This window comes from Malus sylvestris, chromosome 16, assembly GCF_916048215.2.
Source record: "Malus sylvestris chromosome 16, drMalSylv7.2, whole genome shotgun sequence".
Classification (NCBI taxonomy): Eukaryota; Viridiplantae; Streptophyta; class Magnoliopsida; order Rosales; family Rosaceae; genus Malus; species Malus sylvestris.
The window spans coordinates 8,822,986-8,850,533 of NC_062275.1; the positions used below are offsets into that span (position 1 = coordinate 8,822,986).

Below are 27,548 nucleotides of genomic sequence, written 5' to 3' on the forward strand. Positions count from 1 at the left end.
GTGATATCTCAACTTAAATACGTCAACCTAGGTGAAGAAATTTAAATTTTTGACGACGCATATGATAGATTTAGGACACTGGCTCATCGAAGTTCTGGTTCCATTTGCATATAAGTTTCTCTCAAGCTCTAGTTTGAAAGGGAATGCCTTCTTTCTCGTGGAAGGGCAAAAGGGAGGAAATGGATTGTCATTGACACTGTTATGTTGTGCTCGTTGTAGGATCGTCGTTTTTGGTCGTTGAAAACAAGTTTTGATTACGTATTTACTCTAGTTATGGTATGTTTGATTTTTTGCATAAACCCATGCACCACAATATTCGTGGAAAACTGAAAATTGTTATGGAAATTTCCAGTAGCCATACGAGGGCTCAAACTTTTCGTAGTGTGTATTTTGACTAAATTATTGAATGACCAAGGCCAATTTTGTGTTTCCTAGTAGAATATATGAATCTTGTACTTTTGTATAACATTTGCCATTACATGCCTCATTGATATTGTTAGTTCCTTTCTCTTTGGGTTTTAATACTGGGTTTCTTTATTTATTTAGGCAAAGTGATAGCTCATGCTCTTGATGAGAACGCTGGAGCTTACTAGGTAGGCTCTTTGGACCTCGAAGAAGTCGGAAAAAGATACATTAGAGGTGAATTGTGATACATACTTTGAGTCATATATTAATTCTTTACGTTACGCTCCCAATTGGCACTACTAGAATATTATCAATGATGTTTGAGGGAGATCAGATCACCCAAGCACTTTTTCACTAGGTATAAACCCCTTTGAGAAATAAGGATGTTAATCCATCCAAATATCTCAGCCAGTTTCATCTCATGTACGCAAGAAATATTGTGGTGCATGGCTTTATGGGAAAAATCAAAAATACCATAACTAGAGTAAATACGTAATCAAAACTAGTTTTCGACAACCAAAAACGACGATCCTACAATGAGCATAACATAACAGCGTCAATGACAATCCACTTTCCTCCCTCCTGCCCTTCCACACTGGGAATGGCTAGCCGCTCAGTTCCTTGCAGATTTTGCTTAGACTGCTCATATAAAGCCTTGTTAATCATCAAGCCGCAATGTAAATAACAAAAATAATTGTATATTACCCTTTTCCCTATTAACTAGGAAAATCTAGACTCAAATTTTCTAGGCAACCAAATAGATGACATTAATACTCAGCAGTTTCATTCTTCCGTTTCCCTCCTATTCTCGGCAACCAAACACAAATTAGGAATTGAAATTAAAAAGAAAATCGGACTGCCTTGTAAATTAGTGCTTGAGCGATGTTCTTGATGTGCCACGTGGACCTTTCGGTAATGAGGACCATGTATTATGCCCATTCGCAATGCTTATCCGCCGGTATGACCCTGCTCCCGGCATGAATGGTTATTTGTTGCTCAGCACCCCTACAAGAACACAAGCAGAAATAGTAACAGGACAAAATTAAAAGGGCCAAGAGGACTGGACGAGGGCAGGGAGGTAGTGTACTCTCTTTAGACAAAGTTGGGCGCAACGTAATGTACTTTCTTTCTCTGGACACAAAGCTGGGCCCCGCGTAGTGTACTCTTTGTCTTTCTCTTTAGACACATAGTTGGGAGCCCCTACATAATCTCACTCTCTCACATTCTATACGCTTTGATGATGATTACATCGTTGTTTGCGTTTTTATAACCATGAAGACATTTCGTGAACAATGTTTAAGGGGTGGTTAAAATGTGCAAATATTCATCATTAATAATATTTTTTCGATGAGCTTAAAATATTAAAAATGTCTAATAATTAATGTGCAAGCGTGAACAAAACCACGTGTCTATTGACATTTTCTTTAAAATTCCTCTAATACGTTGTTTTGGAAAGAGGCCATCTTTCGGCCACGTGATTGGATGGTTGGGCTTGAGGCCCATGTTCGAGGGTTTAGGGTGGGCTATGGCTAATGGGACCAAGGCTTTTACAAATTGCTAAAGGTTAGTCCATTTCGTGACTACGTGTTTAAGAAAATATTTAATGAAAACATGACTTTACTCTTTTCAAATTTAATTTTTACTAACTTAAATTCTATATAAATTTTTTATTTCTTAAAAAAGTCTACTGATTACTAAACGGATATACACATAACAATTTATTTATCTAAATAATTATCATAACCGTAACTATAAATTTTATATGGACGGATAACCACGGTTACCCATAACCACATGTATTTTGCCCATTCTTAGGCTCCATCTAAGCACATTCTTTAATAAAGTTTGACTTCAAATATTTTGTATTTTTCTGATATCTATAATGCACCTAATTACTTGTTTGCCGTCTACAATTTTTTAAACTATGCGAACTAAAAAAATTTATCCGTGTTGACAAATATTTTACATATTGTTTATAAAAAAATATACCTATTGTTTATTTTACTAAAAAAAATTTTTATTTGTTTTTTTTTTACGAAAATAATTTACCTTTTGTTTTGTTTACAAAAATAATTTACCCAAAATATAGATCAACTATTTACACAAATATAATAATCTTAACTACATAAATAAAGCTCTCTTTGTCAACCAAAAGAAGATAAAAAGACAATTTTGTCTTCTATCACAGTACAAAATCATGGGCAGCAAAGTAAAATCACACAAACTAAATTTTACAGTTTTATTTCAAAGCCTCATTGATCCTAATGACACACCCTCGACCCAGAATGTTCACTTGAACATCCGAATCGCGATGTGCTGGTCAACACTTGTAAGGTGACGAAGCCATAAAGTGTAATGATGTTGAAAATGTGAATAAATTAAAACCTAAAAGTGACTAATTTAGAGTGCACATGTGAGTGAGATTGAACTCATATCTCACAAGTGATGTCAGAGCATAGATAAATTGCATTAAAAAAGAGTAAAGACATTTATACCGAAAGGAGAAGTCTCCTATGTAACAACTTTTACCATCAATCCTCGTCGTCTGCCACTAAAATCCTGGAGGGACGAAAAACAAGAATGAGTGTGTCTGAAAATGAAGTTTTGTAAAACTTTTTTTGAAAAGTGCAACCCTCATTTTAAAACAAGTATATGATTTCTCAAGAATATTATAATACTAATATGTAATACGGTACCTTGCAACAAAAATGAGTTGAAAGATGTATAGCACAACAAGTCTCCATAACATTAAATCTTAAATTGATATCATAAGAAATCAATGCTCATTAATTTATGTAGGCATACAAGTCCATTGCAGAAATATTCAAACAATGGAATAGGCTGGGTGTAGGTTTTACATTTTAGCACTACATCACGTGAGCTGCACTATTCACATCACATACGAGTCAAACACATCAATACAAAAGGATAGGCGTACATGCTAACACCTAACTCTGGATCCAAAACGAATGTAAAAAATGCATGTGAACTACACGTGAAGCTGATACTTTGTCCAAGACAGTACAAATAACTAAGAGACACCATACAAACATGTAATAATGAGCAGGTAAAACGCAAGGATGTCATGCCACAAGTTTATACTCACAAATAATATTAAAAACATAACCTGTACGAAAATTTTATTTATAAAGCTAAATATGATATGTCAAATCATAATACATAAAAATAGTTGTTTAGAAAATCACATACACACACGTAAAAACAAAAAGATCCACTCACGTGACCATAACGTGCTCACCCTCAATGAGCCTTGTCGTTTGTCGATCCAAACAAAAGCTTATACCTATACCGGAGCTGGTTTGGTATTGCTGTGAGAATAAGGGGTTGTGCTGTGAGAATAAGCGGTTGTGAAATAAATCAGCAGAGTGTTTGGTAAATTTTTTTGTAAAAGTGATTTTGGAAAAGAAAAAAAGCAGCATGATAGTAGGTATTTTCATTAAAGGACCACTGTAGCTCTGTGTGTTTTGAAAAAAAGCCAGTTTTCCAAAGCTGTAAATAGTTGTTTCAGCTTTTCCTTTGATTTCAGCTTATTCTCACAGCAGCTATCAAAATAAGCTCTTTTTTTTTAGTTTACCAAACACCTAAAACCCTCACAACTTTTTTTCATGGGTGCTTTTTTTTTAAGTACCTCACTCCCAAACCACCCACAAGTCACGTTAACTTTAGCAAAGTACTTAAACATAAATCATACACAAAATGGATAGATTATAATTAACCTGTCCAAATTTCACATTTTATTACAAAATTCCATTACATACATGTTTGGGGGAGTCCATGCAATACAGAGGTAATGGTCAGCTCAAATCCGGCAAATCTGGACCTCGTTCATGCACGATTTTGGGCTCAAATACCAGTGGGTACATGCAAGCACCCAAGTACAGATTCATGAGTATGCAGGTATTAAGATCAATCCATGGAGACATACACAGAGATCAGACATGCAATGATTTTCTTTTATGGTTTTCAAACTGCTGCACTTTCTGAACAAGAACGAAGATGAAAATCGTGGGTTATACCTTGAGATTACGGATCTGAGTTGAGAGGAACTCCGTAGTTCCTTTCTTGCATTGCGATTTGGGGCTGGACCCGTTGCTCCATCTTCAATTCTCTTTTTGGATCCCATTCCCCGAAACAGACCAACACATGCATGAGGTTTCACATATTTCCACCACTAAATGCCAATGGACCAGAAAATTTTCAGACAGAATAAGGATTCTTACTTTTCGGTGAGGGTTGGGGCTGTGATTTTAAAGGTTTCAAAGATGAGTCGAGAAGAAATGGGGGCTGCAGAGAGACAGAGCTACGGGAGGCAGAGAGTAGAGATGTGAGGAAGATGAGTGGAAAGAGATGGGAAATGAGGGAGTGGGACGTGAAGAGGGGGGGGCGGAGGGGAGAGATGAAGAGAGAGAGCTTTGGATCTATCGATCATCGCCTGAACCCCTCCACATTTTGGACTTCAGAGTTAATTTCTACGAAAACAAAAACTAGTGTTCACTAACATTATGTTTGGATGAAAAAATTTAAGATTACTAAGAAATTTTAAAATGATGAAAATTAAAATGACAAAATTTTATTTTTTTAGAATTTTTAAAATTTTCTTGTTTTGTTAACTTAAAAGAATAATGGAATTGAATATGAAATTTGTTATTTTTAAACTCTCAATCATAGAAATTGGAAAATGACACCTATTTACATGGAATTTGAACTTGGGAATTGGAGGTCCCAAATTCCAAGTTTTTTTTCCACACGAAAATTCTAAATTTTTATGTTTATGAATCCAAACAAAGAAATTTGTACATATCAATTTATAAATTCTGATTTTTATCAAAATTTTAAGTATAATATGAATAACTATTATTTAACCAAAAAAAAAATTCAAATAATTAAATATAACTTTGAGGTATTTATTTCCTTCCCAAGGTGACCCATCATCGTCTGGGTTCTACCACAATTTCCATCACAAGATTACATGGATCAACGCCACCTATATACACAACATTATAAAATACTCTTTCATTTTTTTTAAATTATTTTTCATGGGGAAAAGTAAATGCAGCAGTACAGATGATGACCGCAAAAGTAATTGCAGTGTCTGCAAGAAGATTACTACTTGGGAGAGAGAGATGATGTCGGTTGAAAATGGGGAAAACAGAGTGCGAGAGTTGAGAGATGAGAGCAAGTGAGTGAGAAGAGAGAGAGTGACGTCTGAGAAAAGACTCAGGAGAGGGTTGGATGAGATGAGGGAAAAAAGAGAGGAATTTGAAAGAAAATATAATTAAAAAATAAAAGAAGGAATACAATGGGTGATTAACACAAGAAAAAATCTGCTACAATTGGGGAATCACGGTATGGGATTTCAAATCCCAAATTAAAAATTAAATGTGAGTCCCGCAGCTTACTTGTAGAAATATGATAAGAAATGGATAAGTTTGAATTTATTTCTTATAAAAAGGAAAGGATAAATTAAACTTTACTTTCTCAAGTTTGAAATCGATTTTAATTCTTTATAACATCTTTAAAACATTTTAATTTCATATATAACATCCTATTTTATTTCAATTTTATAGATCTGTTAGAAAATCTGTTAAGTAAACTGTTAAATGATGATGTGACAAATAAAGGGTCTTCATTTATGCTGACGTGGCTGACACATTTATGCCACGTGACTAAATACTTAATAAAAATAAATTAATTAATTAATTAAAGAAAAGCAAAAAAAAAAGAAGCCTAAACCCAGTTTGTCTTCCCCACCGAGAACACCCCAACCAAATCGGACGTGCCCTTTCTCCCGTCACCAACCCTATCCCCCAATTTTTCCCCTAGACCATCACCTCCTCCTCTCCTCCCGCTGCAACATCTCATTTGTTGGCAAAACCCCAAACCCCAAAAAAATCCAATCCCAAGCTTTCTCCAACCCAGATTCTCTAGCCTCTCCGTACACCACTCCCATGGCCGCAAGCATTGGCGAAAGACACCCACCGAGTCTTATCAACCTTCGCAGGCTCAGTCTCAACTCGGATTGGCTCTGATTCCGTTCAGGTCGTCGCCGACCCATTAGGAACGAAAAACCCCAAAGGGTTAACGGGTATGTGGGAGGGAGGTGACTGGGAGTACGTGATTCCATTGGAGAGAACGGCCTAAGCTTTGAGCCGGTGAGCTCAGCGCAGGTTGTAGATTTCGATTTGGGTAATCGGCGAGCCCAACCAGTGTTGTCCTTGCTATGTAATTTTGTGGAAATCGGGTGTCATTTTTATATTTCGGTTTGTTGCTCGGGTGGGGAAGACGAAGGGGGGTGGAGGGGATGGAGGGATGCTCGGGTGGAGAAGAAGAAGGGTTCTGGGTTTTTTTTTTTAATTTTAATTTTAATTTTTTAATAGGGAAAATTATTCTAATATTTTAAATGAATAAAAAAATATTGTTTTTGCCACCTGACATAAATTTGGCAGCCACATCAGCACAAATTTGGCTATTACGTCAACTCTTAATGCACCAATGGATGGAAAACGTAATGGATGTATGAAATTGAAATCAAATAGGACGTGAGGTATGAAATTGAAATGTTTTAAAGATGTTGTAAGGAATTAAAATCGATCACAAACCTGAGAGGGTAAAGTGTAATTTACCCAAAAGGAAATGTAACTAAATCATACATGGTTTTCGATTTCGCTTACGTCCACGTGTTCATAAAAATAAGTACTATTCAAAAATAGTAAAATAAAAGTGAAAAAAAATGAAGGAAAAACTGAGGTTCACGTGGAAGGCCTAAGTGGCATTTAAGAGGCATTTTAGGCATTGTTCTAAAAATCCCCGCCTAGCGCGGCGCTAGGCCCCAGCCCACCGTCCCGATTAATGCCTAGGCCCCAGCCCACCGCCTAGACCACCTAGGCACCCGTCTAGCCCGCCTAGGCATCCGCCTAGACCCGCCTAGGTTGCAACTCACTTAGACAGAACTTTCATTTTGCATTTTTTTTTCCAATAAATTGTAAGAGACTTGTTGCATACTTGAATGAACAAACATTATATCCTTATTTCACATGTTTTCATTATGTTCCAATACTTCATGATATATATGCATTCTTTTTTGTAGTTTATGATGAAATTATATATATTTCAAGTAGAAGTAGACACTTATTTACATGAAATATGATAGATTTACTTAAAGCCGCCTAGTTCGCCTAGCCGCCTAGGCGCTAGGCCCCAGCCGGCCTCCCGACTAGCGCCTAGCGACTTTTAGAACCTTGATTTTAGGAATTTCATTGTTGTTGTAAGCAAAATACAATAAATCTCGGAACGGGATGTCACACCTAACATCCTCTAATTTTGAAAAAATATATATAAAAAAGAAAACTTCTTTCTTTAATCCACATTCTTTTTTTTTCTTCCTTTCACATTCCCATTTTAAAATTGTTGGTACCGTATTATATTGGGCCTCATTACTAGGGCTTCCAGACATTGAGCCCATGATTCATGTAAAAGGGAAAGAGCCCTTAGTCTATAAAAGGGCCTCCTCACATTCACAATCACCAAGTCTCATCCTCACATAAAAAGCCACAAGGCTCACAAACAGATAAACTCTCTCAAACTCTCTCTTTCTCTGGGGGACTCCCCCTCACACTTGTAATCCATACATTCATACAGAGAAATACAATCAACATCAGTGTGGACGTAGCCCAAATATTGGGGTGAACCACGATACATCTTGTGTTCTTTACCTTCTTTTGGATTCACGGTTGGATTTATATTGTTCTAAGACCCCTCCGATTTTGTGCATCAACAAAAATAAAAATAAAAATTACTTTCATACTCAAAAGTGAAGCATATGCTAGGAACAACAACAACAACAACAACATTAGTTTCTCATTGACCACAAAAAAGTTATTCACTCTCATTGAAATAAAAAATAAAAAGTTATTCATCCACTTTGTCGGTGCATAAAATGATAACATCACGTGCAAGTGACAATATTTTTGTTGCACACAATATTCTTCGATTATGATTCTTATTTCTTTCTGCTGTTTTTGAGATTTTATTTTATTTACAAATGCATCAATCTTTTAGGCGATGGATAGAAATTCAAAAGAGATTAAAAAAATTCGCCCCAGAAGAATGACAACTTACAATAACATAAACAAAGAATATAGCCGTTGCAAAGCTATATGCTGTCGCAAGCTTTTGAAAGAAAGTTTCACAGTAATGGAAAGCGAGAAAAGCTTGAGAAAGGTGTGCTGAATGTTTTCTTTTCTCAAATTGACTGCTACCTTTTTCATGTTTTAAAATTGATGCTTGATGATCCGTTCATGCTTTTGAGAACTTCACTACAAAACGTATACAAGGATATCGCAATTAATTTTTTGGAATGCCAGAGAGCTAAAACGAGCCATCTGGCCAACCTTCAGTTGGAGATGACCTTATTTCTTTCTTTTCCAACTATTTGATTTGGGGTCAAATTGATATCCAAATTCTTTTTCAGATGCATGTGCATATGTTGTGATTTAAAGCTTCCAACATATCGTTTTTGGTACTGTTCATTTTAACGAAAAAAAATATTTTTACACTAAAAAGTCAATCATGGTACTATTCACTTTACCTTTTATTTTTTCTATATCTTTAAAGTTAAAAGTTTTCAAGCTTTTTTTTATTAATTTTCCTATAATTTTTACCATATATTTCATATTTAAATTTCTCAAATTAATATGCCTCCCATTTATGCTAGCCGTACAGCATCCTTTCTCCCTCCTCTGTGTTTCCCAGTTTTATGTCGAGGGGCAAAATTGACCTAAAACAAAGACATTAATTGATGAAAAGCAAAACTGGGTTTTCCCCAGAGGTGTAAGCAAACGAAAGTTTCACAGAAAAGGAAAGAGAGAAAATAAAGGAAGGAAAAGGCACTTTGAGGTTTTACATGGTAAAAGAAAGCTTATTAATTTATGTACAGGAGTTGTAGAAGGTCCCACAAGCCCTAGCCCTAGCAATCTCATTTTTCAACCTCATGGTAAAAGAATGACCTGTTTGACCTCCACCACCACGAGGAGCAGCAATAGTAGAAGCAACAATGGTAATAAGATCAACAGCAACAGAGGGTGCGGGGGCAACAGGAGAAGCAAAGCTTTTATAAATAAAAAAATTCTTAATATAAAAAGAAATTTTCTAATAATTTTACAGAAATAATTATATAAAAGATCATGCATAGACAGTTGGCAAGCCATGGATTAGCTTTCTCTAGGTGGTTGAGAAAACCTCTTGGACCCTAGAAAGATAGGTTTTTCTTCAAAAACCGGAAGCTTTCAGGCACCCTAACATGGAAGAGTGTTTTAAAAAAGATTAGGGCTGCAAGAATAAAGTTAATGATTAACACCATCTTGACAAAATATTTCTTAGGATGGATGGTTTCATTGACGCCAAACCAGAACATTATCCATGTCATGGATAACACAAGCCATATGTACATAGGGTATTTCAATTAGGCTGATAAAAATACCAATCTGTAAAATATGAAACCCACAATCCAGACCAACTTTTTGTGGGCTTTGCTGTGCACAAATGTAACTTGAGCACTGGTACTGATAGCGAACAATAACCCTCCAAGGGCAAGGAGAGTGGTGAAAGAAGCTGCTAATGTCTTGGGGTTCATTTCTGGGTTTTCAGGTGAGATGGATGATCTATTGGCTCCAGTGTTGGATGGTGTTGTTGCCATGGCTGAAATGGAAAGTATGTGGTGGTGGGTTTATATTGCGGCGCCTAGTCTAGAGAGAGTGCACACCCAGTTATGTGTCTAGAGAGAGAAAGTACACTACGTGGCGCCCAACTCTTTGTCTAGAGAGTGTGCGTATAGTACCTCCCTTCCCTCATCTTGGTCCTTTTAATTTTGTCATGTTATTCTTCATGCCTGTGTTTCTGTAGAGGTGCTAAGCAACAAATAACCATGCATGCCAGTAGCCATACCTACGTGAAAGTCAGGAAGTGTAGCATTGTTGTAGATCAAATATTCACTTATATAACGAGAGCTCTTACATGAAAAAACTGGGAAACACAGAGTGAGTGAGAAAGGCTGCTGTATGGCTAAGCATAAATGGGAGGTATATTAACTTTGAGAAATTAATGAAATATATGTTAAAAATTATATGTTGGAAACTTTATAGTTAGCAAGATCACAGCCTGGACACGGTGCTTATGGAGGAAAGACGAAGGAGGTGGGGTGGATTCTAAGAAGGAAGGGGGAATGGAGAAAGAGGAGGAAATAAGGTGGGGTTGCTGCTGGGAAGCAGGAGGTTGAAGATGAATAGTGGGGGCGGGGCCCACTATGTTTAAAAAAATTTCAAAGGAGAATTGGTTAGGAGAAGGGAGAAAGAGGAAAGAAAAGCAGGGTGGGTCACTAGAAGACTTAAACGACGCGCGGCAACACCTGATAAGGCCACGTGTTATTTTAATTTTTTTTCTTCAAATTACTAAAAACTCAATAAAATCCTTAATGATTGCTCTACAATTTTAAAAAATATGCAACCCTGGTGATTCCATCCTATTATCTTTGATGTTTGTATTTTGACATCCGGGGAAGTCGCGACATCGTTGTTAGTGAATCAATCCCTAGATTCCATCCTATTCACTAACAACGATGTCGCGACTTCCCCGGATGTCAAAATACAAACATCAAAGAGAATAGGATGGAATCTGGAATCACCAGGGTTGCATATTTTTTAAAATTGTAGAGCAATCATTAAGGATTTTATTGAGTTTTTAGTAATTTGAAGAAAAAAAATTAAAATAACACGTGGCCTTATCAGGTGTTGCCGTGCGTCGTTTAAGTCTTCTAGTGACCCACCCTGCTTTTCTTTCCTCTTTCTCCCTTCTCCTAACCAATTCTCCTTTGAAATTTTTTTAAACATAGTGGGCCCCGCCCCCACTATTCATCTTCAACCTCCCGCTTCCCAGCAGCAACCCCACCTTATTTCCTCCTCTTTCTCCATTCCCCCTTCCTTCTTAGAATCCACCCCACCTCCTTCGTCTTTCCTCCATAAGCACCGTGTCCAGGCTGTGATCTTGCTAACTATAAAGTTTCCAACATATAATTTTTAACATATATTTCATTAATTTCTCAAAGTTAATATACCTCCCATTTATGCTTAGCCGTACGGCAGCCTTTCTCACTCACTCCGTGTTTCCCAGTTTTATGTCGAGGGGCAAAATTGACCTCAACCAAAGAAATTAATTGATGGAGAAGCAAAACTGGGTTTTCCCCAGAGATGTGTAAGTAAAAGAAAGTTTCACAGAAAAGGAAGGAGAGAAAATAAAGGAAGGAAAAGGCACTGTGAGGTTTTACATGGTAAAAGAAAGCTTATTAATTTATGTACAGGAGTTGTAGAAGGTGCCACAAGCCCTAGCCCTAGCAATCTCATTTTTCAACCCCACGTGCTATACAAACGCTACGCAGATGTACACAAGCGTCCGCCAAAACCATATTATGCAAAAACATGCCTGCCCATGGCATCTCCCAGCTATACAATCACCAGAGAGCAAAAACCAACAAGGATCAACTAAAATGTAATCGGACACTTTCGTGCATGTGAGAGGCTCTTTTACTATCGCGGCGCTACGCGCTTCTAATTTTATTTATTTATTTATGTTTTTTTACCTTCGATTTTGAGTCCCGTCTTATTTCTTTTGTTTTTTTTACAAATATATTTGTCTTAATTTGTGTGCGTATGGCAAGTGGTTGTCATTCTTGGAAAAAGAAAATAATTAAAACTGAGTGAACAATGTATATGCAACTGATCAAGGCTCGTTTAATTTTCTTGTTTGAATATTATGTGTTTAGAAGTGCAAATTTGAATTTCGAAATGATTTTTCTGTTCAAATTTTTGTTTATGTGATTTTGGGGGGTTTTTTGTTGAAATTTCGTTTATATTAGAAATAATTGTAATTCTTAAAAACAGTTCTGCTTACAACATACTCTTTTGCAAAATTATGAATCGAATACAAATATGAACATCAACTCCTTATATAGAAGTATGCTGTGAAAATTAATTACTCATGTCAACCCTTTTATTCTCATTTCCATGGTCAAATCCCGCATCCATTGTTCTAAAAATTAGCCTAGGCATTGGGCGGTGGAGCCCCGCCCCGATTTTGGGCAAGGCGTTTGGAAAAATCGGCTAGAAGCTAGGCGGCACCTAGGTGGTTTTATATATATATATATATTTTTTTTTATTAATGTGTGTTTTTTATTGTTTGGTTTCATGGTGGTGTACTTATGGAAATAGTGTACTTAATTTGCAAATGATGAATTTACTACAAGTTCATCCAATAGTGAAACGAATTGTAGCACTTTTGAGGGGATACATACAAATAAAAGAAATAAACTAGATACAGCAAGTTTAAATAATTTAGTCTATGTCTAATCCAATGCAAGGATCATGATTCATAAACAAGAAGAATTTAGTCTATCATCTAAATCCTCATCATTATGATTATATGCTTGCTGTTTTTTTTTTAATATTGAACTTTTTGGATGTATGTAATTTGTGTATTCTTCGACTTCTATTTTTACATTTTATCATTCTTTTATTATCCATACAAGTATAGTTTTTTTTAGGTGTAAATAGGCATTTATTTACAAGATATATAATAAATTTACATAAATCCGACTAGACCCTACTTAGCTACCTAGGGGCTAAGTCCTTGCCCGCTGCCCGACTAGCGCCTAGCGATTTTTAAAACATTGCCTACGTCCACATGTTCTTATTTCATTGACACAAAATGTCACGTGACAGTATAATCGTGTTATGCATGTTATTTTCCTGAACCGGCCACTATCCAACCTAATTTCATCATGGAACTTTTGTTCTTGTTATATTTGACCATTAAATTTAATCTAGTAATCCAAGAACAATCCAAGTACATTCTCTCCTCTTAATATCGATTGTATTAAAACTCAATACAAGATCTAAAATACATTTAAGACAGGTTTGTGCCATGGGTTGAAACTCAACCCCAACCCAACCGATGCCCCATTAAAAGTCATCGACGATGTCTTCAATGTAAATATACAAGTGTAACATCAAGAAAATTTCAACTAGACAAACAACCACAATGAGCCTGCAAAGTGTAGTAAGCTCTAACGTTCTCATCAAGAGCATGAACTATCACGTTGCCTAAATAAATAAAGAAACACAATATTGAAACCCAAAAAGAACGAAACTGACAATATCAATGAGGCATGTAATGGCAAATGTTATACAGAAGTACAAGATTCATATAATCTACTAGGAAACACATAAATGGCTTTGGTCATTCAGTAATTTAGTCAACATACATACTACATAAAGTTTGAGCCCTCGTATGGCTACTGGAAATTTCCATAACAACAAAACAATTTTCATTTTTCTACGAATATTGTGGTGCATGGTGTATGCGAAAAATCAAACATACCATAACTAGAGCAAATATGTAATCAAAACTAGTTTTCAACAACTAAAAACGACAATCCTACAACGAGCACAACATAACAGTGTCAATGACAATCCGCTTTCCTCCCTCTTACCTTTCTTGCCCTTCCACGAGAAAGAAGGCATTCCCTTTTTTTCTTTTCGAATTAGAACTTGGGAGAAACTTATATGCAAATAGAACCGAAACTTCTACGAGCTAGTGTCCTAACTATTAAATAAAAATTTTAAGTGCTTTTGGTTATGCTTCTCCATAAAAAAAACTTTTATTTACGAGCGGTTTTTGTAAGTAGCACTTTTATAAGAAGAACAATTTGTCGTTGGCAAGCAACCAAATTATATTTATTTATTATCTATTCTAAAGTTGGTGGGCAATTGGACTGTTCATGGATACAGTAAATTGTTTGCCACTTGATTTCACCTTATTTACAAGAAACCCAACAGATTTGAGGTGGGTTGGAAGGGTAATTATTAGAACTTAAAAGGGTAATTTTGTCCGTAGGGTTCACTGCCCTTCCACTTCTTCTTGCTCTCTCTTCATTTCTCTCAACCTGTAGCCCAGCGCCGCTCACCCCTATTCTTCTTCATCTTTTCTAAAACCTAGCCCTCCCTCCATCTCTCTCAACCCTAAACCATCTTCCCCTTCTCCGTAAAACCCAGAGGCCGAGAGGCCTGAGTCCACATCACAACTCGCCACTCCGGCGAGCCTCAACTCCATCAAACAACCACCAGCTCCCTGGACTCCCCTTTCTTTTCTCTGTAAACACCGAGGCGCACCAACGCCTCCATTTTCCGGCAAAACATGACTACAGCACCACCACCACTCGCTCCATCTCACAGAACCACTATCACTCACTCTGTTCTGCTCAGGAGACACAGGCGAGGCCTTTCACTGTGCACTGGCTCCTGCCACTGTTCGTCGACTTCTCCTACGAGACTCACCTCTCCTGACCTCGGTAAGCCACCCTTACACTCCTCCCTTATGTTTTCAATTTGGGACTCGAATTCAAGCTTACATGTCTTTTAGTTTTTCATGCTTCTTTCGTCCAATCATCATAGCCCTCTCCTCTCTGTCTCTTTATAAACAATTTCCAATTGGTTTTTAGAGAGAGAAAGTGGCAGCAGCAGCAGTGGGAAGGAATAAGGACTATTCCTGTCTCTGTGATCGTCTCTGCCCTTCGAAGCTCTAGGGTTTGGCTTTGGCTCTGTTAGCTGTTGAGGTAGTTATTAATCCGTACTTTGATTGTAATTTTTTTTTTCAGTATTCAGTAAGTTTGATCAAATGCGTTTCTTTGGACTTGCATAAGTTGTGTATAAAATTGCTTCAATCATCTATTGGGTTCCTTTTGCATTATTGAGTTTTGCTAGAAATTGTATAAAATTTGACCAAATTGCATAAATTATTGAGCTTTTGTTTGGTATTTTTATGGCTACTATGCTAATTAGTTCATACCCAAAAAGGAGCAGAGAATTAACTGTTCTAATCAGTAATTCCCCACTCTGAGAACTTGAGACCTTGGCTTGGACTGATATGCATTTCCAATGTTTTAGATTACATTGATCTGTATTATTTTAAAGTATATATAAAGATTAGTTTTTAGGTGTATGCACTAAATATTGGATATATGGTATTTTCAGGTTCTTTGACATCCAATTGCATATAATCTCAATTTTCTCATGCATTTTTTGTCTGAGCTTCGGAATCGTTGAAAAATTTGTCTAAATAATTAATTGATTGAAATGGCTGTTAGTAATGAATGAGGTGTTTACTGTTTTTTGGTGTGTACAGAGCGAAAGATATGTTGTTAACAAGGGCAAAAACAAGAGCTCTCGATTTTGTTCATTTCTTTTTGGGTACCCCAAATGCTCCGTTTGGTTGCTGAGAGACTGAGAAAAAGGGATTGAATCGCTTGGTTTTTCGGTGAGAAAACAGAGCTGGGTTCTGTTGTGTTTTTATCGTGACTGATGGAAATTTGGTGTCTTTGGTTCGAATCTGCAGCACCCAAGAGGAAAAGACCGCGACCCATGAAGTATGACGACGAGAACCCAGCGGTTCAAAACAGTCCCATTTCTTCTACGGCCAAAGTGGTGGCTGATCAGCCTGCTAAGGTTGAGACTGCCTGTCCGAATTTGGAAAAAAAAAACCCAGGATCTCCAGCTGAAAATGGCGGGTCTTCGTATGATTTGCCCCACTCTCAAGCTGTTCCGGCATCGCTGGAGGCTCAGCGGGAGTCAATTAGGCCGGAGAGCAACGCGGTGTTGAAGTCAAGGCCAGTGAACGATGAATTGGAGAGTCGAAATGTTAAAACAAGCACGGAGGAGCCTCAATCTCCCAAGAAGGAACCTACTGGCATCAGATTGGATGATAAACGTGAAGAAATCACACTGACCAAACCGTGATAAAATACAGAGGTAACAAGAAAAACCCATGAATCCTCTTCTTTCACAGTACAATTTTAATTCAAATTCGGCACAGTTTAACCCTTTTTTTTTCTTTGTTTTTTTGGCTGTTTCAGAGATGTGAAGTTAAAGAGAGGAGGACTAAATCAATCTTCGATTTACCTGACCAATAATTCAACATTCAAGGAAGATGGTGAAAATCAGAACCCCAATCTATCAACCCCTCCAATGAACCAAGCTATAAGGCCATGAAGGCAACAATCAAATCAAGCACAGAGAAGAAGCAACCAATTGAGAGCACAACGCCGAACAATGAGGTTCTTCCAAAGCTGAGAAGCACGCTGTCTGCAAGGAATATTATGCTTGGTCCCAATTACGATGAGGAAATTAACAAGACTCTGGTTTGCCTTTATTAGGTGTCTGTTGAAAGGTTGAGTTCGATGAAGAAATATGTATTTGGGTTAAGCTCTGCTCAGGTGATTTTTTTTTCATATTCGTTTCGGCCTGGCCATTAGTAAGATTTTTTATATTAGTAGTGAGAAACAAGTTTCTATCAGTTTGTTAATATGGATTTTCTTTGTCATTTCAATATAGTCATAAGCTAGGTTTAAGCCTTGAATTGGTTTCTTTGTAGCTGCCTAGCTGGATGTGCATTTAACTGCTTTAAATCTGTTTGTTTTGTGTTGAGGACTAACTAGGTTCGCTAGATGCAAGAGTTTTATTTTTTATATTAGAAATTTAACCTCTGTTGCATACCTAAGGTGAGAATTTTGCTTTTATAATTTTTATTTACTACATCTAATGATCTTATTTATGAATTGCAGGAAAAAGTTGTCAAGTTAAGCAAACAATTGAGCCATTTAAAAGTTTGGTGAGTATCTTATGTCACGTTGTGTACTGTACGCACACACTCTCTAAACAAAGAGTTCGGTGCCACGTTGTGTACTCTCTCTCTCTAGACAGAGAGCTGGTGGGCGCTATGTAGTGTACTTTCTGTCTCTGGACACAGAGCTGGGCGTGCACTCTCTCCAGACTAGTCACCACAATATAATCCCACCATTTTTAACAGAGAGCTGCAGCCACCACATAATTTGATAATTTTCATTTCAGCCATGGCAACAGCACCACTCAACATTGGAGCTAATAGATCATCCATCCCACTTGAAACCCTAGAAATGAACCCTAAGACATGGCCGCTTCTTACACCACTCTCCTTGCCCTTGAAGGGTTATTGTTCGCTATCGATACCAGTGCTCCAGGTATATTTGTGCACAGCAAAGCCCACAAAAAGTTGGTCTAGATTGTGGGTTTCTCACTGGGTTTCATATTTTATGTATTGTTATTTTTATCAGCCAAATTAAAATACCCTCTATATATATGGCTTGCGTTATCTGTGATCTGGATAATGTTCTGGTTTGGAGTCGATGAAAACGTCCATACCAAGAAATATTTCGTAAAGATGGTGTTAATTATTAACTTTATTCACGCAACCCTAATCTTTTTTAAAACACTCTTCCTTGTTGGAGTGTTTGAAAGCTTCTGGTTTCTGAAGAAAAACCTATCTTTCTAGGTTCCAAGAGGTTTTCTTAACCACCTAGAGAAAGCTAATCCATGGCTTAGCTTTCTTTATGAAGCTGAGAAAACCTTTTGTTGGACCCCAAAAAGATAGGTTCTTCTTCAGAAACTGAAGACTTTCAGACATTCCAACATGGAAGAGTGTTTTTAAAAAGAATAGGTCTGCTAGAATGGAGTTAATGATTAACACCATTTTAATGAAATCATTTTTGTGATGAACGTCTTGATTGACGCCAAACCAGAACGTTACCCAGGTTACGGATAACGCAGCCCATATATACAGAGGGTATTTTAGTCTCGCAGACAAAAATACCAATCCGTATAATATGGCACCCAGAGAGAAACCCACAATATAAAGCAACTTTTTGTGGGCTTTGTTGCTCACAAAGGTACCCGGCTCACTAGTACCGATAGCGAATAATAACCGTCCAAGGGCAAGGAGAGTGGTGAAAGAAGCCGCCAATGTTTTGGGGTTAATTTATGGGTTTTGAGGTGGGAGGGATGGTTCATTGCCTCTGGTGTTGTTGCCAAACTTACCATGGCTGAAATGAAATGATGTGGTGTCTCCAGCTCTCTGTGAGAGAGGGTGGATTATGTAGTGGTGCCCAGTCTAGAGAGAGAGCATGTCCAGCTATGTGTTTAGAGAGAGTAAACTACGTGGCACCCTAGCTCTGTGTCTAGAGAGAGAGAGTACACAACGTGGCACCCAGCTCTTTGTCTAGAGAGAGAGGACACTACCCTGCCCTCCTCCAGTCCTCTTCGTTTTTAATTTTGTCCTGTTATTCTTCCTGCCTGTGTTCTTGTAGAGGTGCTGAGCAACAAATAACTATGCATGTCGGTAGCCATAACTGCGTAAAAGTCAGGAAGAGTAGCATTGTTGTAGATCAAATATTCACTTAAATAATATAATACATATATATTTATATAACGGGAGCTCTTACCTGAAAACCTCACTATTACACGACAACCAAAGCATATTGTAATTCACATTAATGGCATGTTTCAAATATCAATTTAAGTCATAACATTTTTAATTTGTTCTAGTGTACAAGAGATTTTTTTAGTATGATCGAAACACGAAATGAAACATCACGTATTTCTATATAAATAGTGAAATAGGAGAGTTAAAAAAAATAAAAATTTCATCAGTTATATAAAAACATATAATATACTACTCGTGTTCCAATTAAAATAACAAATTTCCCCTAGTATATCCCCAAAAGAAAGGACTTGGATTGTCTGCCCTCCTAGTTGTGGTGCCCTTCCATGCCCTCCTATTTTGTGCGGTCACGGTTAAGCCACGTTAATATTTTATATTTTTATTATTTTTTGTCTTATTATCTTATTAAAAAATTAATATAAAATATTGACGTGGCTTAACCGTGACCGCACAAAATAGGAGGGCATGGAAGAGCACCATAACTAAGAGGGCAGACAATCCAAGTCCCAAAAGAAATGGCCCAGCCTGTAAAACTTTGGAATCTTTGCCCGGATAAAGCTATATCTTGATTTCCAAAAGAAACAAAAAAGAAATGGCCCAACCACACCAACAGAAGTGATTTCCAAACACAAGGACTTCTCAGTCACACTATAATGCTTCATATCGAGGACTGCTGCCTTTGTGGATTGCGATGGGACTCGGACGCCTTAATTTTCGAAAACCAAGACTGACACCTTAAGTGATGGCTATGCTGCTAGTGACAACAAATGAGCAGCGTAGCCCATTATTAAGTGTACGATCTTTAATTTCGAAAGCATAGCCCATCTAACGACATTCAAATGAGAAGCTTCTTTAATCCTTGGATAATTCTGTTTTACTATCCTCCTTTCTTTTCTTGTCAAATTGTGTTAATTTTAGTGTTTAATTACTATTCGTTTTAGCAATGCAGATTATAGAGTTGCATAATAGATTTTTAAGTGAGCTTTAATGTGTGAAGATAGTATGCATTGGCAAGGAAACTTACGCAAGTTCTACACTTTTGATTTTTATTTACTAATTAATTTTAGGATTTCGAAGGGTGGGTCGTGGGGAGAAGTTGGGGTTTCGGAGGTTCAGATGGTGTCAAGGTGCGAGAGTGAGACACGTAAGAAATTGAAAATTAATATATTTTTTTAATTTTAAGGTTATTTAGCTAAAGGTAAATAAAATCTTTACTAATTAGTCATAAATCAATACTCAATTTTCTTTTATGACATAATCAATCAAATACTTATAATAATTATTCATAGGTCAATAAAGCATTTCACATCGGTTTAAGCTAGTTAGAAAATAATTATTATCTCCTCTTCTTTCTTGACTTTATTTCTTTTTTTATTTTCTCCCCTCTCATATTCTTATCTACTCCCTATCAAAACTCGGTTGCCCAACTCCAAAATCCATTGATTTTGGGGATTAAATCACCAACAACGACATGGATTTTGGGGATTAATTCACCAGCAACGATATTGGGGTTGTAAGCAGCAGCTTGAATTTAGGGATTGATTTACTAACAACGACTCCCCAATGTCAAAAATACAGATGATGATCTAATCATTATTAAAGAGTAGAGGATGTAATCACTAAGGTTGCATATTTTTTTTAAAGGAAAAATTAGGTTCATATCCTTCTTTTTGTTACTCTATTGATTAAAATCCTATTCATTTTCAATTTTTGATCAAGGTCCTTAGGTATTAAAAACATCATTACTTATTTGAATAATAAAATATTTTTATTTTTAAATATATTCATTTATTGTTTAAAATGTTACAATTAGTATATTTATATTTATGACTAAATTTTTTATCATATATTTTTATTTTTAGTTTGTACCTATTTTTAATTGCAAACATTTTTTAATTTATACCAATTTTCCTTTCATTTTTAATTTGTACCCATATATTAGTTTCTTTTTGTGCCCAATTTTTTAAAGTTTTATTTGTATTTGTACCCATGTGTATACCATCACATAACATTGTATATTTAATCAATGATAGAAAAATTACATATGGTATATTTATGTTTTATGCCTAAACTTTGTATCATATATTTATATTTTTAGTTTGTACCCACTTTTAATTTGCAACATTTTTTTAAGGCTTACCCCCATTTTATGGAGAGGCTGCTCCCAAGTCTCGAACCCGAGACATACCGCTCATGGGCGAAGGCACTTACCATCGCACCAAGTGCGACCTCTTTTCTTTTAGCACCTATATTTTTTAAAAATTCATTTGTACTCATAATTTTTTAATCTTTTATCTGTACCCTAATTTATTTATAATGTACCCATTCTTCTTTATTAATGTACCACTTTGTTATATGTGAAATGTACCTATTTTTTTGTAAAATGTACCTTTTTTTATCACTATGGATACATTCTTTTGCCATTTATTATTTCTTATTTTTACATAGTTTTTATCCATTTATTGAATCAAAATGTTTGAATATTTTTATTGTAACCGTTTCTAATAGTATTATAATGAGAGATTTTAAATTTATAGGATTATAAATCTCATAAAATATTAAACAATTAATGTCAAAACTATAAAAATATAAATATTAATAGTAATATAATGAGGTGTACAAAGTCAAGGGACTTTGATCAAACTTTGAATACTATTAAGGCTTTAATCAAAGAATGTCAAGGATTAAGGACCGTATCCAAAGTCTCCATTTTTTAAATTGTAGAGCAATCATTAAGGATTTTACTGAGTTTTTAGTAATTTGAAGAAAAAAATTAAAAATAACACGTGGCCTTATCAGGTGTTGCCGCGCGTCGTTTAAATCTTCTTGTGACCCACCCTGCTTTTCTTTCCTCTTTCTCCCTTCCCCTCTACCCCATTCTCCTTTTAAAATTTTCTAACATAGTGGGCCCCGCCCCTACTATTCATCTTCAACCTCCCGCTTCCCTCCATATTTCCTCCTCTTTCTCCCTTCCCCCTTCCTTCTTCGAATCCACCTCACCTCCTTTGTCTTCCCTCCATAACCACCGTGTCTAGGCTGTGATCTTCGACTCCCACCCCCCCATCCATCCCGCCCTACGTAACTGCATCCAAAGACACCCCAGCCGCCACTGCAATCCCTTCATCTCCATTTTTCTAAAAATTAGGCGGGTGATTTCAATTGTGGACCGATGGCGAGGGCAAGAGATTAAAAAATATGGTCTGAAAAAAATCACTGTCTGAACAAAAAAAATAGAGTGATGGAAAGAGATTATCAAATAGTAATGTTATATAAACTAACTTTTAAATTAAATTGGTATATTATATAAGGAAAACTAATGAAAAGGGTTTGAAAACTTTAAGTTTTAATGATAAGGACAAAATAAAGGGTAAAGTGAATAGTACCAGGATTGACTTTTTAGTGTAAAAATATGGTTTTTCGTTAAAGTGAACAGTACCGGGAGCTTTTCGTTAAAGTTTCCTATTATATAATGTGTGACTAATAGAAAATAAGCACCATATCATCTTATTAACGTTTTTCTTTTTCTCATTAAGTTAGACATTTTCCACTTACCATGCAGAGAAAAACTTGTTTGGGGCGTAACACGCCACTAGAGTGGCGCTAGCAACCACTTAAAAGTTGTCATGTGGTAAGCTATGATTATAATGTTGTAACCTTAATTGGACTTAACTAATTATCAAGGATAAATACAATGAGATAATAAGAATTAATAAGAGTTATTATGAAAAATAAAACACTACCCATATTTTGAGAAAACACGGCAAACCACATTCATGTTTTGAACGTGGATACAACGGTTGCTGCTGTATGCTTCTTGTTTAACGTCTGAGGTTGCGCTGCTGAATCAAGCGGGCTGGCTTCCCATGATGGGTGGGAGTTGGTTATGGTTGTGTATATAAAAGAAAGCGTCTATGCTCACATGAAAAATACGTTCTACGTTATGGGCCTATCACCATTAGAACATAAAGGATCGTAGTGAGTAGAAGATCGTTCCTTTTTTTAGTGCCCAGTTGGCCTTGACCGCAGTGAGATGGATGATGAGAAACTGTTATTTCTTTCTTTTACAACTATTTTATTTGGGGTCAAATTGATAGCCAAATTCCTTTTCAGATGCATGCGCATATGTTTTGTGATTTAGGGTTCTTGTTAACTATAAAGCTTCCAACATATAATTGTTACCATATATTTCATTAATTTCTCAAAGTTAATATTCCTCCCATTTATGCTTTAGCTGTAGAGCAGCCCTTGTCCCTCACTCTGTGTTTCCCAGTTTTATGTCGAGGGGCAAAGTAGACCTAAACCAAAGAAATTAATTGATGAAGAGGCAAAACTGGGTTTTCCCAGTGTGTAAGTAAAACAAAATTTCACAGAAAAGGAAAGAGAAAAAAAAAGGAAGGAAAAGACACTGTGAGGTTTTACATATTAAAGAAAGCTTATTAATTTATGTACGAGAGTTGTAGAAGCCTAGCAGGTGGCACAAGCCCTAGCCCTAGCCCTAGCAACCTAACGAAGAAAGGATTTAAGTAATGATAAACTAAGGATATTATTTTCTCAAGATTATGTAGTGGCGCCCAGCTGTCTGTTCAGAGAGAGAGAGAGTGTGTGTAGTGGATTTGGATCCTCTCCTGAGCAGGAGATCAGGATCATCAGGATCAAACAATATGGACTGTTGGATTTTGATCTAACGATTATAAACAGAGAGTTCTTCTAAAATTATAATAATTATAGTCGTTGGATTAAAATCTAACGGCCTATGTTGTTTGATCCCGAGAATCCTGATATCTTGCTCAGGAGAGGATCCAAATCCGTGTGTAGTACCTCGCTGCCCTCCTCCAGTGTGTGTGTGGTACCTCCCTGCCCTCCTCCAGTCCTCCCTGTCCACAGAGAGAGAGAGAGAGAGAAAGAGTGTGCAGAGTACCTCCCTGACGACCTCCAGTCCTCTTGGTCCTTTTATTTTGTCTTGTTATTTTTTTGCCTGTGTTTTTTAGAGGTGCTAAGCAACAAATAACTATGCATGCAGGTAGCCATACCTGCGTAAAAGTCAAGAGCAGTAGCATTTTTGTAGATAAAATATTCACTTATATAATATATGTATGATATATATCTAAATAATATATATATATATATATATATATATATATATATATATAACAGGGGCTCTTTCACAAAAACCTTGCTAAAGACATTTTAACAACAAAATAAAAACGAAAATAAAATATCATTAAATGACATCGATGACACGCGTCAAAATTTAAAAGCCAAGAGCAGTAGCATTTTTGTAGATAAAATATTCACTTATATAATATATGTATGATATATATCTAAATAATATATATATATATATATATATATATATATATATATATATATATATATATAACAGGGGCTCTTTCACAAAAACCTTGCTAAAGACATTTTAACAACAAAATAAAAACGAAAATAAAATATCATTAAATGACATCGATGACACGCGTCAAAATTTGATTGGCTCTCAGTGAGCCCATGGACAGCTGTCACTATTTTGTACAGTCACGTGTGAATTGACTCTTTAAATTTTATTAAAAATTCATAATATGTAAAATTTATGTGCAAAAAATGTGAAAAAATAACCAACACTCGTGCCGTATTCTATAAACTTTGATGATGATTACATCGTCGTTTGCGATTTTATAACTGTAAAGACCTTCGTGAACAATGTTTTAAGGGGTGGTTAAAATGTGCAAATATTCAACATTAATAATATTTTTTTGATGAACTCAAAATATTTAAAATGCCTAATAATTAATGTACAAGCGTACGGGTCAATTAATGTTTTCTTTAAAGATGCTCTAATACGTTGTTTTTGAAAGAGGCCAACTTTCGGCCACGTGATTGGATGGTTGGGCTTGGGCCCATGTTCGAGGGTCTAGGGTGGGCTATGGCTAATGGGACCAAGGCCTTTACGAATTGCTAAAGATTGGCCCAACCAACTCTAGCTCTGTGTTTGCTTTCGAGCGTTATCCAAAAAAATTTCTTCACTGGTCAGTGAAAGCCACATTTCGTGATTACATGTTTAAGAAAATATTTAATAAAAACGTGACTTTACTCTTTTCAAATTTAATCTTTTCTAACTTAACTTCTATATAAGATTTTTTTTTCTTAAATAAAGTCTACTAATTACTAAACGGGAATACCTATAATTGTTTATTTATTTAAATGGTTACTTATAACCATAATCGTAATTTTTAAATGGTCGGATAACCACAGTTACCCATAATCGTAAGTATTTGGCCCATCCCTACTGATTAGGCTCCATCTAAGCACATTCTTTAATAAAGTTTGATTTCACATATTTTGTATTTTTCAGATTAAAAAAAAAAAAACTTCTTTCTTTAATCCACATTCCTTTATTCTCCCTTTCTCATTCCCATTTTAAAATAAAAATAAAAATTAGTTTCACACACAAAAGTGGAGCATATGCTAGAAATAATAACGACAACAACATTACTTTCTCATTGACCACAAAAAAAGTTATTCACTCTCATTGAAATAAAAAATAAAATGTTATTCATCCACTTTGTCAGTGCATAAAATGATAACATTATGTGCATGTGACAATATTTTTGTTGCACACAATATTCTTCGTTTATGATTTTTATTGCTTTTTATTATTTTTGAGATTTTATTTATTTACGAATGCATCCATCTTGTAGGTGATGGATAGAACTTCAAAAAGGATTAAAAAAAAATCACCCCAGACGAATGACAACTTACAATAACATAAACAAAGAACATAGCCGTTGCAAGCTATATGCTGTCACATGCTTTTGAAAGAAAGTTTCACAGTAATGGAAAGAGAGAAAAGTTTGAGAAAGGCGTGCTGAATGTTTTCTTTTCTCAAATTGACTGCTACTTTTTTCAAGTTTTAAAATTGATGCTTGATGATCCGTTCATGCCTTTAAGAACTTCACTACAAAATGTACACAAGGATATCACGATTGATTTTTTTATTTGTTCGTTAAGTCAGGAAACAATTTGCACTCTGGATCTCAACATGTAATGATCACATTATTCCTTTGAGTTTTTAGTCCAAGAGATACTGTAAACTCAGACATGAATCAAGCAAAATTATCAAACATAATTAACAAATTAGGTTCAGATTAAGATCGATAGAACCAAACCTTGTCTTCAACAACCGCACGTGTAACCCTCACAATTAGTACCTAGCCACTTCACAACCAATGCCAACGTCCTTAAAGGCATCACAGGGCCCTGCCAACGGAATTTTCCGTACACCGGCTCTCATCAGCACTGCGGCGAAATAACGTGTTTGGCTGGGGTCTAGTCATTTCCTATGGAGAAAAACTCAACACGCGTTTCGGTCACTACTTCATTGTTGTGACATTGAGTGGAGCTGTCGTAGGACGAAGACACTACAGAAGAATCGGTAGATTGCGTTATACATGGAGGGGGAAGAACGAGGACCCCGAAACCCTAATTGCTTCTTCCATCAACTCACATCTTTACTTCACGTTGTATTGTCCGGTTATAATGCTGAGAGGACGATAATGCCATATTTGTACCAAGAAGAGGGACCTGTCCCACTTCCATATTGACAATTGCCTTACCCGCCCCATAAACAAACCAGTTACCTATATTTTTCATTAAGCCAATTGTTCCATTAATTCAGATGTGACTTAATTTACATTTTCCCCTCCAATATGGTTTAATTTATCCGGATACAAAATCCTAAGAAGTCTAACTATATGTAGAGCTAATTCACTAAGCTTGACTGCAATCCATAGCTTGATGAACTCACATGAATCCATGGAAGAGGAAATCATATGAATATTCTTATATTTGCCATATATCTCAAAGACATAACACGAGCATGAATGCTTCTTTAATTTCAAGGACTTGTAAGACATGCATATATGCATATTTAACAAGTTTCACAACAAGGTTAAGCTAGAGAAAAGAGAGAAGAAAATATACTTTCTATTTCAAGACAGTTCTTACAGATCGTGTATGGTTTCCTTTTGTTAAATGATGTTCATGTTTAAGAAATCGTTGTGTATAAACTCCAACTTCTACTACGGTAACTTCTGGAAGGCATTCCCCTTTTTTCTCTTCGAACTAGAACTTGAGAGAAACTTATATGCAAATGCAACTGGGACTTCGACGAGCTAGTGTCCTAAATTTATCATGCGAACGTCAATTATTTAAATTTCTTCACCTAGCTTGACTTATTTAAGTTGAGATATCACCAGTTGGACATTTAATTGAACGTAAATATTATAATTTCTGGATATCACTCTCGAAATTATCTGCACATCACTCTTCACTCCTCAAACTCACCAATAAAATAAAATAAAATAAACGCAGTAGGTAAAAGAGAAAAGACAAATTTTAGAAATATAATTTTTATAACAAATGATTTTTTTTTATGTTTTGACATCTCATTATTTGCTATCTCATCTATTTCTTTGGTCATTAAAGTATCCTTGTCATCCACTTGGTTAAAAAATCATTTAGTGCGCGGATATGACATTTTTGTGAGACTCACAAAACGAATTGTGTTGTAAATGACGCTTTATGCAGTGACGGAAAACAATTATGTTTGTACAACTTGGTGAGGGTACGATTCCTACCGACCCTCTTCCTGCTAACAACTAACAATTAATTCACTAACGTTACTGTTTGTAAAAAAAAATTGTGTTAAAGAAGCATTTGAAACAAGTCCACTGTAGTAGTAAAATAGGCATGAGCAGCACCAACTTTTGATAACG

General features: G+C 35.9%; 2 long non-coding RNA genes across 8 annotated transcripts; one reads left to right on the forward strand and one right to left on the reverse strand.

The window, feature by feature from the left end:
• Window positions 1-843: 843 nt before the first annotated feature.
• Window positions 844-4,894, reverse strand: LOC126606755 (uncharacterized). Its single transcript, XR_007617360.1, has 3 exons — window positions 4,185-4,894; window positions 2,901-2,964; window positions 844-1,410 (listed from the first exon to the last, which is right to left on the reverse strand). It is a non-coding gene; the product is annotated as an uncharacterized LOC126606755 (long non-coding RNA).
• Window positions 4,895-14,366: 9,472 nt separating this feature from the next.
• Window positions 14,367-23,892, forward strand: LOC126608994 (uncharacterized). 7 transcript variants are annotated; one of them, XR_007618058.1, is made up of 7 exons: window positions 14,373-14,821; window positions 14,972-15,085; window positions 15,655-16,277; window positions 16,382-16,741; window positions 17,090-17,136; window positions 18,647-18,678; window positions 23,801-23,892. It is a non-coding gene; the product is annotated as an uncharacterized LOC126608994 (long non-coding RNA). The 7 variants fall into 7 exon arrangements; XR_007618059.1 differs by lacking the exon at window positions 23,801-23,892 and having other exon boundaries at window positions 14,374-14,821; window positions 16,382-16,582; window positions 16,682-16,741; window positions 18,647-18,874; XR_007618055.1 differs by having other exon boundaries at window positions 14,367-14,821; window positions 17,090-18,678.
• The last annotated feature ends 3,656 nt before the right edge of the window (window positions 23,893-27,548 follow it).